This window comes from Pteropus alecto, unplaced genomic scaffold (assembly GCF_000325575.1).
Source record: "Pteropus alecto unplaced genomic scaffold, ASM32557v1 scaffold95, whole genome shotgun sequence".
NCBI classification, from domain to species: Eukaryota; Metazoa; Chordata; class Mammalia; order Chiroptera; family Pteropodidae; genus Pteropus; species Pteropus alecto.
This window is the reverse complement of record NW_006441071.1, coordinates 14,354,901-14,373,253: the sequence shown is the minus strand read 5'-3', so window position 1 is coordinate 14,373,253 and position 18,353 is coordinate 14,354,901.

Below are 18,353 nucleotides of genomic sequence, written 5' to 3'. Positions count from 1 at the left end.
CCTGTACAATAAATGAGAAAAGACCCACAATTGCTGTAAAATTTCAGAACACCAGGAAGATAGTAAGTTTCAAGAGGGGAAAAAACAGGTCACATAAAAATGATCAAGAATAAGAATGGCAAAGAAAAATTCACAGACACAGACAAAAGTTAAGTAGTTACCAGAGGGAAAGTGGGGAGGGAAGGTTGGTAGAAAAGAGTAAAGGGGGTCAAATATGTGGTGATGGAAGTAGATTTGACTTTGGGTGGTGAACACATATGCAATATACAGATGATGTATTCTAGAATTGTATACTTTAGATCTATATAATTTTATTATCTAATGTCACCCAAAAATTTTAATTAAAAAAGAAAAAAAAAGAATAAGAATGGCAGTGAATACCATACCTGGTGCTAGCAAGATAGAATATAAACATTTTCTAACACTGAAGATTTAAAATGTATTTACCTCTTACACACCCTTTCTTAAGAAGTCTTCTAAAGAATGGTTCCACCTAAAGCAATGAGGTAAACCAAGGAAGAGAAACTAATACCCAGAAAATAAGGAATCAACACAGGAGGGGGATGAAGGAAATATCCTGAATAACCATGAAAATTAGTTTGACAACTGGGTATATAGGTATAGGAAACAAGCAATCCCGATGAAACTGGGGACAGGAACATACGAGAGAAAAATCTCTATTAAAAAAACAAAAAAACCCAAAAACTGATTATCTGGTAGATTTGCATGTGTAGAAAGTTATAGTAGAGGCTGTACTGCTTGATCTTGGGAATGTGGATGCAGGAGGCAGGCTGCCTGGGTTCAAATCCTGGCTCTACCACATGTGATCTTATGCAAGTCAATTAGCCTCTCTCTGCTTCAGGTTTCCCGTCTACAAAATGTGGCTCATAATGTACCTGCCTCATGGAGTGATTGTAAAAATTAGATACATCACTATGCTTAATGTGCTAAAATTAGTGCCTTGACTATTATGGGCTGTTGGAGGGGTGTACATGTTATCCACTCAAGGATAAAGCATAAGAGGCCTGATTTCACCTGAGTTCCACATGCTGTTTCCAAGCCAAGCCAAGCTGTGAATACCCTAATGGGAGCCCTTATGTGTCAATGCTGGCTGGCACTTTTCTCCCTCGGTAACCCTGCCCTGGGGTTTGCTGCCATCTCTGGATAGGCTGCTTCATTGTGCTGTGCCCCTGCCCTGCCTTTTGGGCTAAATAAAACCACAAGACTACCCCGGATGAAGGAAGTCACTTCATTAGACATTTTCCTGTCTGGGGGACAGATGTGTTTGGACTTCAGTGAAGGAACTAAAATTTCAACCACTGAGCGAGGGACAGCTGTTCCAGAAACCCAGAGGGAAATGGGGCCTTGTGTTTTGTATCGTAGCTTGGCAACACTCTTAGCTGCTGCTGACCCAGAGCAGAAGCCTGGCTTCTTTGTGATGGGCCTTGAGGCGATCCTATTTCAGGCTACAGTAGGAAGAAACTGTGTGATAAAGTCACAGGGACTCCTCGCTTGGGTCACAAAAACACCAAGACACCTCCACGATAAAATCCCACACAAAATATAAATCAATAGACATTTATGACAGCTGTGGGAAGTGAGGCTTTAAAAAAAAAAAGTACAGGTGAATATTATTTTTAGAACATCACAAATTTTGAATAGTGGTCTTGGATTTTGTTAATGCCCAAGGATTTTGGTGCTCACAATAAGTAGGAACACTGAGTTCGGGGTTTTAGTTCCTTTAAGCATTTCTCTATAAAACCAGTTCATGCTAGCTGGCCATTTTTTCTAGAACATATTTCAATTGACTTTCTCATTTTTTCCCCTCAGTTAGAGCTATGGTAAAAAGAGAGGAGATTAAGGAAGGGAACAAATACTTACAAAGTGCCCATACTGTGCTGGGCTTGTTAGAAGCTTTGCCCACATAATCATAAACAATATCATAATTCTAAGTCAGGAATTATCATTATACCAATTTTAAACAGGAAGAAACTAAAGCTCAGTTTAAAGTGTCTAAAATCACAAGGCTAACGAGGAGCAGAGCTGAGATTAAAATGAGGTCCTTCTGAATCCTAAATCTATGCTCTTTGCATTGGACCATGTTCCTTCTCACAAATCTTACGCAGTAAGGCATCGCTGCCACTAACAAAGTTATCACATTCTATTTATTCATGGAAGTCATACAGGACAGTCCCATAAATTCAGACTGTGAAAGTACTTGTCTCTAGTTTATCAGTTAAGATCCCTTCGTGACACATTTATACCTTTTCTCAAGTATTTAAAGATCATCATTATTCGGTGCTTCTCACTTTGCCTAGTGAAAGTTGGCAAGCACTGTTATCCTCACTTAATAACTCAAGTTACCCAGGGGATAGCCTGGATTAGAAGCCGTGATACCCAAAGCCCATGGATAAGCACTCTGAGTCTCCTGTCTAGACTTGATGAATAATTTGGAGGTCTAGTTTGTAGAAACCGAGTTAGGGTCTGGCAGATTTGATTGCTTCAGAGCTATGGCATCCAGGACACTACTCTTGCCTCGGTTTCCTCCTCTCTCTGATTGTTTCTCCCTAGGGGAGACTCTACTCTTCTTCCCCTCTTTTTTAAGAGTTAGTATAACACAAGTTTCTGATTTTTAGCCCTCTCCTTGCTTATATTTTCTTCATTCATTCAGCCAAAAAAGAATTTGAGCTCCTATTACATGTGCATGTCACCTCCCTATTGGCATTCAGGCCTATTTCTGTCTCGTTCCCTGTTCTCTGTATTACAGGCTCTCTTGCCTTTTAGCTTCATGTTCTTTACAATTTATGAGAGGTACAGGGTAAAATTGAAGGCTGGGATAAAAAAAGAAGTCCACATATTTCCTCCTCCTCCCCTCCTTCCTGTGGAGCGTCCAGTTCTGGATTCCCCTGGTTACCCTTCCAGGCAGCACCTACTTTGGTTCTAGCTCTTGTCAGCCATTGGGCTCCCCTCCTCCACTGTCTCTCCAGTCCTAGGGGAGATGGCAGCTTCTGTTACTGATCTGGGGGCGGGGGGTGCCTCAACACTATTTGGCTATCCAGCTTTTCCATCATCCTTTTAAACCAATTATCTGTATTAAATCCCATCTGCTGGAAAGACCAAGCAGACTGTTTTCCTGGCTCTATCCTGACTGACTTGGATAGACAGCATTCTTAGTTATGAGCTACAAAGAACAATCTTGACGTTGGCAGAAAAGGTATTGGAAAGATCCAATAATCCGAGAGGACCAAAGAACCGCTCTGAGACTGGAAAGAGCAGAGCTCAAAAAATCTCCAAGTAAAACTGAGTGAAGCCATGCTCAATGTTTTGTGTAGTACCACATGTGCCACCAACACTAGATGCTGAAAGCTACCATTCAAGTTGTTGTCTCTGCCACCATCTGTCAACAGAATCAATTCCGGGCTTTTCTTATTTCTTCATGACATTAGTTTCTAACTTAGTGGAATAGGCATGTATGATTGACAAAGCACAGATCATGTGTGCACCCCTGGCTGTATGTGCATCTGACATTTTTAGTTTCTACCATGGGAGGTGGGCTCTTTCTAGGCAGCAGAATACCCTAAAGATAGAGATCTGGATGCTGAGAGGGCATTTTAGTCTGAGCAAACTGAGACAATGTTTCCCGTGTCTGTGGTTTATTTGAGAGTTGGGGGAATAAGAAAGTGAGAAAAGTTAGATAAAGAAGGGAAAACAGGCAAAGGGAATGGTAAATTATCACTATGTGGTAACTAGAGTCCTCTAGGGGGAACTAGAGCCAGTGTAGAGCATGTGCCTTAGAATCATCTAACCCAGGGGCTGGGGCATTTATCCACCACTGTATCCCACCCTGAGAGCAGGTGGGATAGGGCTTAATGCTGACGCCCAGGCTCCCTTCCTCTAATATGAGCTCAGTGGGCACTGGCAGCCAGAGAAAACCTTCAGGCAAATAAATGTGGGAGCTGGTAGTTGAAAGTTGGGCAGGTATAAGCTGAAAAGGTAAGAAGTAAAGGATATGGCAGGGCCCTGACCATATCTGCAGGGGATAAGATGAATGGCAAAGGTCCACCAGCCCTATGGCTAAGTAAGTGTTCAAGATATAACAGTAAACAAGAGAAAAGTTTTCACTAAGCTGGTGGTCATGAGATTCAGATGCTTGAACAGGCAAGTACAATGCAGTGGGACAATAGCAATAAGAGATAGCCTAAGGCGATAGTGCTAGACATCTGTCCTCTAAGACCCAGGAGTATGGGGACAGCATTCTACTCATTTATGAATCCCCACTGCTTAGAATGGTAGCCATTCAATACATGTTTTCTGGCCCAACATTGTTAATTCTTCCAATCCATAAACATGGAATATCTTTCCATATATTTGTTTCCTTCAATTTCTTTCAACAATGTCTTGATTTCAATGTATAGGTTTTTCATTTCCTTTATGTTTATTTCTAGATATGTTATTCTTTTCGATGTAATTGTAAATGGGATTGTTTTCATTTCTTTTGAATAGTTTGTTGCTGGTATACAGAAATGCAACAGATTTTTCTATGTTGATTTTGTATCCTGAAAATTTACTGTATTTGTTTACTATGTCTAATAGCTTTTTGGTGGCATTTTCTTTATATAAAATCTAGTTATCTGCAAATAGTCAGTTTTAGTTTTTCCTTCCCAATTCAGATGCCTTTATTTCTTTTTCTTGCCTAATTGCTCTGGTTAGGATTTTCAAATGCTGTGTTGAGTGAAAGTAGACATCATTGTCTTAGAGGAAAAGCTTTCAGTTTTTCAGCCTTGAGTATGATACTAACTTTGGGTCACATCTGAGTTTATGAATCAGTGATCAAGTCAAAAGTATGATGATAACTATTAATCTGATTTGCTGCATTTCTGGATTTCTATTTAAAAGCCAGTGGGGCACAAACATATTTTTCTCCTGAAGCTAAAAAGCTAAAGTAGAAATTAATCCCTACTTCAGTTTGTACCAAGAAAGTTCACACTGATCGTAAAAGCACCTGCATTATTATATATGTAACTATTGATTAGTCTAATAATTTTTCAATTTTAGTTTACAGGAACAAATCCAAATACTTTACATGCTTTAAGGAAATTTTAAAATCCATGTATTTACTTCCTCGAAACTAATTTATGTAAAAATTTTTTTGTTGTTCTATTTTTAATTATAGTTAGCAATCTTATTTGGACAATATATACATATAGGCTCTTCATTAATATCACTTGAAGATTTTATATTTAATTAGCATGTTTTCTTTTCAATTCTAAGACTTTCTTGGGATTTATATATTGTAATTTCTGTGAAATTTTATGTAGCATTTCCTGTCTGTTTCATCTCCCACCTCCACCTCTAGTATCAAAAAGCTGCTTCCTAAACTGACAATAACTATGATTTGTAGAATGATAGATATATACATGGCACTTCCCCAAATTCTATCTTTGCTTAAAATGCAAATGCTTTCCAAAGCAGATTTATCTTTTTAATTAACCTTCTGTGGGCTCCAAGAAGTTCTTTCAGGTCAGGCTGGATATGAAGAAGATGAAGGATAGTGGTATTAATATTAGTTGACTCACCAATTATTCTTTAAGGCTGGTCCCTTTCAATACTGGGCTAACAAATGGGCATTTACATTTTTTCTTTCCTTTTTTATTTTTATTTTTTGAATTTCCAGGAAATGTTAGCAATCTCTGTTCTGTTTCTATGAAAAAACTCGATAGGGTATTATAAGTAATGGTATGGATTACTGTGAGAGTCATACATCACAACTGGAAAGTAGATATTCTTGTGATTCCTTGCTTCAGAGAAATATCAATAATTTCCACCACTGAAAATTCAGTCATCATGCTGGTAGCATTTCCAAAATCAAAGGTACTAGAGAAATGCAAAGAAGCCAGGAGAAAGCCTTGTATTCCCCCTGTGGAAATCAAAGAGAATGAAATTAAGGGAATGTCTAAGAAAATTTCTAGTAGCCTTTTCAGGTCATCAAAATAAATTAACTTATCAAAAAATCTTAAATGAAAGAGTAGAAGAATCAAAGCAGGACACATTGTAAAAGTCCAAAGATGAGTCAGTATTAGTAAAACCTACTAATATAATTCATTAAATTATAAATCAAAAGAGAAAAACAACTTTCTCTTTCTCATACCATCCCTCTTCCATTCCTGAATAATTCAGTCCAAAGCCATTAGCTAGGTCCAAGAAGTAGGGGTGTGTTGGAACTTGAGTAGTAAGAGAAGGGATACTCAGGGAGAAGGCAGGGTAGTAGATGGAAAATTGGTTTTTGGTTTTATGCAAGGGTTTGATCAAATAGGAAACTATCTTAAAGATAATAAACCAGGTCTCTGACTCTCAGAGAAGAGAGTTACAGATGTGGAAAGGGAGAAAATCGAAATAAACTTATGGTATTGGATTGGAGTAAAAATATCACCATAGATGGTCACAGGGAAAGGGAGCATGGCATAGGGAATGCGATTAGCATCAGTGTAATAGCTAAAGAACCAGAGGAGAGAAAGAGCAATTAGGGGGACTGTTTTATAAACTATATCAATGTCTAATCAATGTACTATATACTTGAAACTAATCAAAATTTTTAAATCACTATAAATTCATGGTTTTCTATATATGGATGAATGGATAGACAGGCAGAATACAGAAAATCATAGACATAAATGTGTGTGCGTATACACATAAACATACATATATTCTCATCTCAGTCCATTGAGAGGGACTTAGGAACAGTGACACCCAAAGAGCAGTGAACATACCTTAGAGATCAATATCTAAATATAATTCTCCACTAAGAGAAACCAGGCTTCCTTGAAAAATGGCTGGTTCTAGGGCTTGGAAAGGCAGAGTAAAGATGAAACTGGAGCATCTTCTTGTACCAGAGGGTAAGGAAATGCTCAAAGAATGAAGGGGAACACAGAAGCAGTTTGAAGGTGCACCTACTGGTCAATCTAGGATAACTTCACATCAAAATAGATAATTTTAGTATGGATCCTAACATGGCAAATCAAATACGAAAACATGGGCTCATACTGATAAAAATAAATAAATGTTTGATAAAGAATGGGATATTTATACCTTTCGAAGTAACTCTACAAAATAAAATTATTTAAAAAGAAAAGAATAACTTTACAGGAAAGAAACCTGACATATAATACCATCAAGTGATCAAATTGATTGTCATTGGTAATAAGACAAATTAAAAATCATATCACTTGTAAGATATAATGAGAAAAATACAGTACCCCTTCTGTGATATTTATGGCCAAGGTGCACAATCCGAGTGTAATCATGAAGAAAGATTAAACTAAAATTGAGGAACAATCTACAGGAGAGCTGCCATGTAATTTTCAAAATTGTCAAAGTTAATAAAACCAAGAAAAGACTGAACAATTGTTCCACATTGAAGAAGTCTAGTAATATGAAAAGTAAATGCAACATAATTATTTTCTTTAATAACAACTTTGAGATACAATTCACATATTAAAAATTTCATTCTTCTAAAGAATAAAAATACATGTTTAGTATATTAACTGATGTATAATTACTATCACCATTTAATTTTAAAACATTTTTATCACCCCCAAAATAAGCCTTGTACCCAGTAGCAGTAATTCCTCCTTTCCTTTTCTAATGCTTCCCCCCAATCCCTAGGTAAAACTAACCTAATTTCAGTTTATGGATTTGCCTATATATTTCAATTTATAGAATCATATAATATGTAGTCTTTCATTGCTGGCTTCTTTCAATCAGCATAATATTTTCAAGATTCATTTGTTTTAACATGTATCAATACTTTATTCCTTTTTTTGGCTGAATAATATTCCATTGTATAGAGATACCACATTTCATTTATCTATACATTAGTTGATAGACATTTGAGTTGCTTCCATTTTTTGACTATCATGAATAAGACATCAAAATTTCTGTATAATTTTTTGTTTTGAGAACATATGATTATGTACTGGAAGTTATTGAGACATGAATGGGATCTAAACATCAGATGACAGTAATGTATCTGTTAGTTTATTTCCTGACTTTGGCAGTTGTATCTTGATAATCTAGTGTATATTTTCTACAAACAAAAAAATACTAAAGTATTCGGGGTTGATGGGGCACCACGTCAGCAACATATTCTCAAATGGCTCAAGAAAAGGACTACTTGTACTGTACTGAAAACTTTTCTCTAAGTTTGAAAGTTTCTAGATAAACTTCCAAAAACAAACAAAACACCACAAGAAAAATATAAAAATCTCAAACAAAATGTTAGCAAACCAAATTCAACAATGCATTAAAAGGATCATATACAATGATCAAGCAAGACTTATTCCAGGAATGCAAGGATGGTTCAACGCTCACAAATCAATGTGATACACCGCATTAACAAAATGAAGGATAAAAATCACATGATCATGACAGAAAAAGTTGAAAACCATATGATATCACTTATATGTGGGATATAAACCTAAAAGCAACAAATGAACAGGATAAATAGAGACTCATGGACAATGGACTAGTGGTTACCAAAAGGTGGGGGAAGGAGAAGGAAAAGGGGAAATTTAAAATCAAATTAATTTTTAAAAAATCATATGATCATCTCAATACATGCAGGAAAAGCACTTGATAAAATTGAACATCCACTTATGATAAAAATTCTCAACAAAGTGGGTCTAGAGGGAATGTACCTTAACATAACAAAGACCATATATGCTGCGCCCATGGCTAACATATCCGCTTGAAAGCTTTTCCCCTATGATCAGGAACAAGACAAGGATGCCCACTCTCACTATTTTTCATTCAACATAGCATTGGAGTTCCTAGCCAGAAAAATTAGGCAAGAAAAATAAATAAAAGTTATCCAAATCAAAAAGAAAAAAGTAAAACTGTCAGTATTTCCAGATGACATATCATATATAGAAAATTCTAGAGACAGAACCAAAAACTGTTAGAATAAATTCAGTAAAGTTGCAGGATAAAAATCAATTTAAAAATATCTGTTGCATATTTACATACGAAAAACAATCAGTAAACAATCCTATAATTGCATCAAAAGAATTAAAAACCTAGGAATAAATTTAACCAAGGAGATGAAAGACCTGTATACTAAAAACTATAATATGTTAATGAAAGAAATTAAGGAAAACACAAATAAGTGGAAAGATATTCCATGCTCATAGACTGGAAGAATATTACTAAAATGTCCACAGTACCCAAAATATACAGATTCAATGCCATCCCTTATCGAAATTACAATGGCATTTTTCACAGATATAAAACAAACAATTCTAAAATTAAAAACTAATATTAACCATGAATATAGCCAAAGCAATCTTAAGAAGAAGAAAATAGAAAGTATCACACTCCTGATTTCAAACTATATTACAAAGCTATAGTAATCAAAATTATATGAGATTGGCATAAAACAGATGCATAGATTGATAAAACAGAATAGAGAACTCAAACCCATGCATATATGGTCAATTAATTTACAACAAAGGAGCCAGGAATACACAATGGGAAAAGAACAGTCTCATTAGTAAATGGTGGGTAAACTAGACAATCACATGCAAAAAAAACGAAACTGGCCCACTATCTTACACCATACACAAAGTTAACTCAAAATGGATTAAATTTTGGATGAAAATAAGACTTGAAATCATGAAAATCTTGGAAGGAAACAGGTGGTAAGCTCCTTGACATCAATCTTGTCGATTATTTTTTTGGATTTGACTCCAGAAGCAAAGGCAAAAAAAGCAAAAATAAACAAGTGGAAGTACATCAAACTCAAATGCTTCTGCACAGTAAAGTATCAACAAAATGAAAAGGAAACTATTGAATAGGAGAATATATTTACAAGTCATGTATCTGATAAAGTGTTAATATCCAAAATTGCATGAAGAACTCATAAAACTTAACAGCAAAACAAAACAATTGATTTAAACAACGGACATGAGCTCTGAATAGACATTTTTCCATGAAGACATAAACCGACAGGTACATAAAAAGATCTTCTACATCACTCATTATCAGGGACATGAGAATCAAAACCACAGTGAAATATCACCTCTCACCTGCTAGAATGGCTATTATCAAAAAGACAGGAAGAGAGTTCAACAAAATCCAGCATCCATTTATGATAAAAACTCTCAGCAAAGTGGAAATAGAGGGGACATACTTCAACATACTAAAGGCCATATATGACAAACTTACAGCTAACATCACGCTCAATGGGAAAAGGCTAAAAGCATTTTTTCTTAAGATTAGGAACAAGACAAGAATGCCCACTTTAACCAGTTCTGTTCAACATTGTATTAGAAGTCCTACCTACAACAATCAGGGAAGAAAGGAAGAAGTAAAACTGCCATTATTTGTATGTATAAAATACCAAATATAGAGAACCCTAAAGAGTCCACAAAAAAATAAAAACTATTAAAACTGATCAATAAGCTCAGTAAAGTAGCAGGATACAAAATTAATATTGAGAAGTCAATTGCATTTTTATACACCAATGATGAACTTTCAGAAAGAGAAATTAAGAAAACAATCCCATTTACAATTGTATTGAAAACAATAAAATACCTAGAAATCAAAGTAACCAAGGAGGTAAAAGACTGGTTCTCAGGAAATTGTCATTAAAAAAAGAAATTGAAGAAGATACAAATAAATAGAACCATATACTGTGCTCATGGGTAGGAAGAATCACCATCATTAAAATGGTCATTCTACCCAAAGCAATCTATAGATTCAATGCAACCCCTATCAAAATACCAATGGCATTTTTCAGAGACTAGAAGAAATAATCCAAAAATTTATATGGGTCCATAAAAGATCCCCAATAGCCATGGCAATCTTGAGAAAGAAGAAAAAAGTTGGAAGTATCATACTATTTCATAAATCCATTTGGTGTAGTACCTAAGAAGATAAGTTCAAAAGAGGCATTGAAAAAAAAATGTGATTTATCTTACATGAAAAAATAATGAAACTGGACTACCTTCTTATACCACATACAAGAATAGACTCGAAATGGATTAAAGACTTAAATATAAGATCTGAGACTATAAAATTTCTAGAAGAAAACATAAGTAGTAAACTCTCTGATACTGAAACTAGTAATTTATTTTTGGATATATCTCCTTGGGCAACAGAAACAAAAGAAAAAAGTGAACAAATGGAACTACATTAAACTAAAAAAGTTTTGCCCAGCAAAGGAAACCATCAATGAAACAAAAAGATAACCAACTGAATGGGAGAAGATATTCACTTATGTTATATCTGATAACAGGTTGATATCCAGAATATATAAAGAACTCATACAATTCAACAACAAAAAAAACCAAACAATCCAATTTAAAAATGGACAGAAAACTTGAATAGATACTTCTCCAAAGAGAACATACAGATAGGCATGAACAGATATTTCTCCAAAGAGAACATACAGATAGACATATGAAAAGATGCTCAAGGTCACTAATCATCAGGGAAATTCAAATTAAAACCACAATGAGACATCACCTCAAACCTATCAGAATGGCTCACAAGTGTTGGTGAGGATGTGAAGAAGAGAGAACCCTCCCACACTGCTGGTGGGATTGCAAATTGGTACAACCATTATGGAAAACAGTCTGGAGTTTCCTCAAAAAGTTAAAACTGGATCTACCTTTTGACCCAGCAACTATACTTCTGGGTATTCACCCAAAGAAAAGCAAAACAATAATTTGTAAATATCTGTGCATCCCTATGTTCATGGCAGCACTATTCACAATAGCCAAGATATGGAAGCAATCTAAATGCCCATTAACTGATGATTGGATAAAGAAGTTATGGTTCATATATACAATGGAATATTAGTCATAAAAAATGAAATCCTACCATTTGCAATGACATGGATGGACCTAGAGGTTATTATGCTGAGAGAAATAAGTCAGAGAAAAATAGATACCATATGGTTTCACTTATATGCAGAATCTAAGGAATAAAAAGGACAAACTAATCAAAAACAGACTTATAACTATAGAGGACAATCTGATGATGGCCAGAGTGGAGGGGGGTTGGGAGACAGAGAAAGTGGTGAAGGGTTAAAGAAGTATAAGTTAGTACTTAATGGTCACAAGGAGGCAGAGCATCCCCTATATTCAAAGAGAATGCAGTCAGCAGTAATGTAATGGCTATGTGTAGAGCCAGAAGGGTGACAGAGTCATTGGGGGTGGGGGAGATCATTTCATAAACTATATAAATGTCTAACCAATGTACTGTATACTTGAAACTGATAAATTGATTAAAAAATACAAAAAAAATGACAAGAAGTAACAAGTGTTGGTGAGGATGTGGAAAAAGGGATCTCTTGTGCACTATTGGTGGGAATGTAAATTGTTGCAGCCACTGTGGAAAATACGGAGTTTCCTCAAAAATAAAAAATAGAACTACCATATAATTCAGTAATTCCATTTCTGGATATTTATCTGAAGAAAATGAAAACACTAACATGGAAAGATATGTGCGCTCCCATGTTCACTGCAGCATTATTTACAGTAGCCAAGATATAGAAATAATCTCAATGTCCATTGATAGACAATTAAATATCATTTAGATAAAGAAAAAATCTTGTCATTTGCAACAACATGGATAGAACTTGAAGTAATATAAGTCAGAGAAAGAGAAATACCACATGATCTCCTGTGTGAAATCTGAAACAAATAAGTAAACAAACAAACAAACAAACCACCACCACCAAGATCATAGATACAGAGAACTGGTTTCCAGGGGTAGAGATGGTTGAAATGGATGAAGCAGGGGGCGGTCACAGGTACGAACTTCCCATTATGAAAAAATATGGGGAGGTCATGTACAGCATGGTGACTAGAAGACTAGAATCCATAATACTGTACTGCATATTTGAAAGTTGCTAAGAGACATAATCTTAAAAGTTCCCATCACACGTAAAAATATATATTTTTTGTAACTTTGTAGGGTGATGGATGTTAACTGGACTTACTGTGGTGACCATTTTGCAATGTATGTAAATGTCAAATCATTATGTTTTACACCTGAAATTAATATAATGTTGTATGTCAATTACACCTCAAAAACACATACATGTGCACACAGTCTACACTCATAAATAGATGCTAAAAGATACTTGATAGAATTCAGCATTTACTGTTGATTTTAAAATTTTGAAAACATCCGAAAAATAAATATTTTCTTAACAAATATACATATATTTGGTTTGATATATATTTCAATCCAATAGCCAGTATCATAATGAAACATTAAGGTATTCCTATTAAGTCAGTAACAAAACCGAGATGCCCATTACCACTGCTATTATTTAGCATTATTCTGGAAATTCTAATACAATAAGAAACAATTCAAAATTAACTTTAAAAATATTCAAATGAATATAAATGTTTAGCAACCCTTCCAGTTAAATAACACATACACACAAAAATATAACTTTCCTACAAATCAAGAACAATCAGATAAAAGACATGATCCAGAAAATTCTAGTTATAATAAAATACAAAACTAAATAAAATAAAAACTATAATAAAATAAAAACCAAATAAACTGGGAAAAATATCTGGGATAAAACTTCTTTGCACTAAAATAACAAGCCACCAGACCACTAAGAAAAATAAAAATGCCCTAACAGAAAAATGAGCAACAGATATGAAAAGTTAAATTCCCCAAAAGAAATTAAAATAGCAATAGACAAATGTAAAAAAGTTCAATCCCACTAGTTATTAAAATGCAAAATAAAACAATGAAATACCATTTGTTTTTATTTTTCAAACCATCAAAGATTTTTTTTTTAATATTTGTGAGGCAAGTATGTAGAGAAACTGGCACTCCTACTGTTGGTGGTAAAATGTACACATTAGTAGAACTTTCCTACTGGACAATATAATACACAAATAAACTAAAAAACTTTAGATGTACTTTTTTTTTTTTTTTTTTTTTACTCAGTAATTTTTCTTCTAGGAATTTACCGCAAGCAAAAATGCATATCAACTTAGGCTTATGGATGTTTATTAACACAGGAATTCCTAACCCCTGGGCCATGGACTGGTACTAATCTATAGTCCATTAGGAACCAGGCCATGCATCAGCAGGTGAGTGGCAGGAGAGTGAGCGAAGCTTCATCTATATTTGTTGCAGCATCCCAGTACTAGCATCACCACCTCAGCTCCATCTCAGATCATCAGGCATTAGTTTCTCGTAGGAGCACCAGTCCTTGGTGCCAGAAAGGTTGGAGACCGCTGTATTAAAGTATTGATTATAATAACAAAATAAAAAATAAAAATAAAACAACCTAAATGTCCAACAGGGGACTGTTTGAATAAACTACAAAATCTCTATATGATTAAATATTATGTAGCTAATAAAAATGTATAAAAGATTTTCACAAAAGATTTTAATACCATTATAAAGTGCCATAGATACATATGCATCACTACATTAAGGGATTGCATTAAAAAGACTCTAAGACCTTGCAACGCAAAGTGAGGTCCATGCACCAGGGTCATCAATATTGTCTGGAAACCTGATAAAAATGCGGATTGTTGCTTCTACCCCTAGACCTAATGAATCAGAATGAGCATTTTCACAAGATTCCCATGTGATTCGTATGCACATTAAAGAGAAGCAGATGTGGGGGGAAAAAAAGGACATTTAAAGTTTTTTAGTTTATTTGTATATTTGTCATACTGTCCAGTAGGAAAGTTCTACTAATGTGTATGTGTTACCACCAATAGTAGGAGTGCCAGTTTCTCTCCACTTGTCCATCCACTTAGGTTTGCAGAGTTTCCTTTTGCTACTCCTCATCCACTTACCCTTGCATGACCTAGTAACCATTCATTTAATAACTTATTAAAGGCAGAAGGTCTGAGAGTGATTTGTGATAGAATGAGTATAATGCGCTTCCAAATTAATATAATCTGGTGAGTGGTTATATTCCTTATTGGTGGGAATTTGGGATTGGGGAGGAGTCTGACTGAAATCCACTGACAGATTAATGTGTGTCACATATACTCTCCTTGGACCCAATGAATTAGATGATACCAAAAGCTCTCACCTTCTTATAAGATTCCCATTCATTATTTCTATACTCTAGCCAGCAATTTCTGGCTGCCTATCCACTCTTTCGGACTATCTGCAGAACAAATGAAATTCTGCCTTCTGAGCAGTATATGCACATTCATTGGTCTTTTTCTCCAAGACAGTCCTATTCTTGTACAGACATAAACTTCCAGCATTCAACAGCTGATAGTCCAAAGAAAACTTCAAACAAAAAGTGGAAACAGACTCAGACCTCATGTATAAGACAAGAATAAGAGCATTCAACGACCCCTGGATGTTAAGTAATGGGAAAATCAGGCCTTACATCTCTGGCAGCTTCGTCTTCTTCCAGTTCCCAACTCACAGGACTTCATGCTCTGGAACAACCAACTGCTTTCAGTGCTCTCACAAACACCATACTTTCTATGCCTTTCCTGTTACCTCAGTCTGGAATGCCCTTTAGATTTGTTGCTGCCTGGATAACCTCTGCTTATCCTTTAAGACTCGGCTCAGGATGCACCTGCTCCTTCAGGCAGCTTTTCTTCAACTCCCAAGCTGCATGGCATGTGCTTCTCTCCATTCACTAGCAGTCTGCTTTAAACTTCATTGTATCACCTTAGATCAGTGCCGTCTGATAGAAACGTAACAGGAGCCAAACTAATTCAAATTTTCCAGTAGCACCTTTTTTAAAAAAAAAAGAAATGGATGAAATTAATTTTATTTAATTCAGCATATTCAGATGATCATTTCAACAAGTAACTAATGCCACACTAAAATTATTATATATTTTACAGTCTTATAATACCAAGTCTTTATAACCCATTATGTATTTTACATGTAGAGCATATCTCAATGCAGGTTAGCCACAATTCAAGGGCTCAATAGCTCCATGTGGCTAATGGTGACTGTACTGGACAGTCCAGCTTTAAACTGAAATAATCTACTTATGGATTTGCCTTCCCTACTAGAAGGTAAGCTACTCAAGGGCTAGGTCAATGTCTTACTTGTAGTATCATTAGTATTGCATAGTGCCTGGTATATATTGAGCACGCAGTAAATGTTTGCCAAACTGAATTAACCTGAAGGTATTTTGAGAGAAGTTGGCATTTTAGCAGCTGCTCAAATGAAGAGCAGCTTGTGTGTACTTCTAATAATTATGATAATAAGAATAATAGCTGACATTTTTATCTTGGACTATGTTCCATGCTCTTTAAATGTATTATCTCATTTAGTCCTCACAACAACCCCAAACACTCTGTACCATTATTAACTCCACTTTATGGAAAAAGAAGCTTGCCCAAAAACATACAGTTACTAAGTGGAAGAGCCAGAAATAGTTATAGAAAAACAAAGTAAATGATAATTAAACACACGTACCCTACAATAAACAAAAAGTTGAAAATAAACTATATTCACAGATGTTATAGAGGTAAGCCTTTTCCTGAATCTCCCTTACTACCCCCACCAGCATCTATTCTGGGGCTTTGTGATCTGTTGAGTTCTGCCTTATGCAGGATGCATCTCTTTCCAAGTTTTTGAACCAGCCCTTCCTGGCTTCAAATTTACTATCTTTCACACCTTCCAAGTTGCTCACATTCTGCCTGTCTTGTTGAAATGGCAATTCTTTTCACAAACCACTCTAGTGAGTAAAGTCATCTTTTTCAGAGTCTAATCTTCTCCCAGAAAGAGTAGAGCATAAACATCCTTCCTACTCCACTGCCCCCAGAAGATCCCTCAGTCTTGCTCACATGGCCTGTGGGGAGGTGAGCAATCATTGATGTTTGTTTTTGTTTAAAGGAATGAGGCTAAATTGTGCTTCAGAAAAATAATGCAGATTGAAATTTTTTTTTTCAGTATGCTAAAATTCTATTATCTCTAAACCCCAGGAACCAGAACCACATCTGGCAAAGAAAATAAAGCTGGAGACGTAAAAAAAGAATAGATTAAGAGAAGCCTTGAAAACAGGCAGCCGCATTTGGATTTGATGTGGTGGGAAATGAGATCCTTGGAGGGTTTCTTAGCATGGGAGTGACGTGATGAAATAGTGATTAAGGAAGACAAAATGCAAATGGAACGAACTGAAGCGAGGGGCTAGAATCGAAGAGGAGGCAGACATCCAGGCCGGGAAATGGAGAGAGCAAGAGAGAAAGCAAGGGTATCAGGAAAGGGATCTAGAATTTTATAGAAATTAATTAACATATGCCCACCCTGAAGTCACTTTACTACCAAGTTACTACCAGTTGTTAATGCTTTTACTCTATTTAGGAAAGCAAAAATAAACCCATGAGGAGCTGAATATTTTCATTAAAATGATAATAAAATTTCATCTCTGTAATATAATGATTTAACTGTATGTAGACCCTGCTGAGTAAATGAACTTTATCATGAGCATGTAGAACAGTTTGTGGGAAGAAACAGAACACAGAAAAATTTATATTATGCCATTATTCACTGAATGAACAAGCACAATGAAAACCAAAAATTTTAAAGCGGCCTTATGTGGGTGAAGCCCATAGGACAGAGTAGAAATGGCTATCTCCAAAGTGGCGGTTCCAGCCTAAGAGTGCCTCTAACTCACTGCCCTAGCAGTGGTCCTCAACCTTTTTTGCACCAGGGATTGGTGTTACTAAGAGAATCTAATGCCTGATGATCTGAGATGGAGCTGAGGTGGTGATGCTAGCACTGGGAGCGGCTACAAATATGGATGAAGCTTCTCTCCCTTGTCCACTGCTCACCTCCTGCTGTGTGGCCCAGTTCCAGTACTGGTCTGTGGCCCAGGGGTTGAGGACTCCTGTATTACAGGATTCTAAAAGTATTCTATCCAAGCCAGGTTCCACAGTTGCAGGAGATATAGTTTAACTCTCAGGTGGACCAACAATATTTGTCAAAGCCCTACACCCTAAACTGTCATGTTCTTTAATTCTGGCTGCAATTTTAAATGGTCCAGAGATTCAAAGTTATTTTTATTCAAGTTTAGATCTAGGAAAAGGCTTGGAGAACATCTGAACCCATAATTTAAGGATTTTTTAAGCTGAACACCCTTTTTGCCAATTAAATCTAATTAAAATACAATGGATATATATTAAAATCGACTCCTTGCATAAGAACTGTGGTAAGAGGCCTAGAATTCCACCTAATCATCCTCTACCCATTTTTGTCCTCACTCCCTCCCCAACCCCCCAACTTATGCACACTGTATCAGATACGAAAGTTTTCCCCAAGACTCTAGGGCTGAAGAGAAAGCAGTTTGCAAAAATACTAAAGAGCCTAGTATCTTTGTTTTGTTC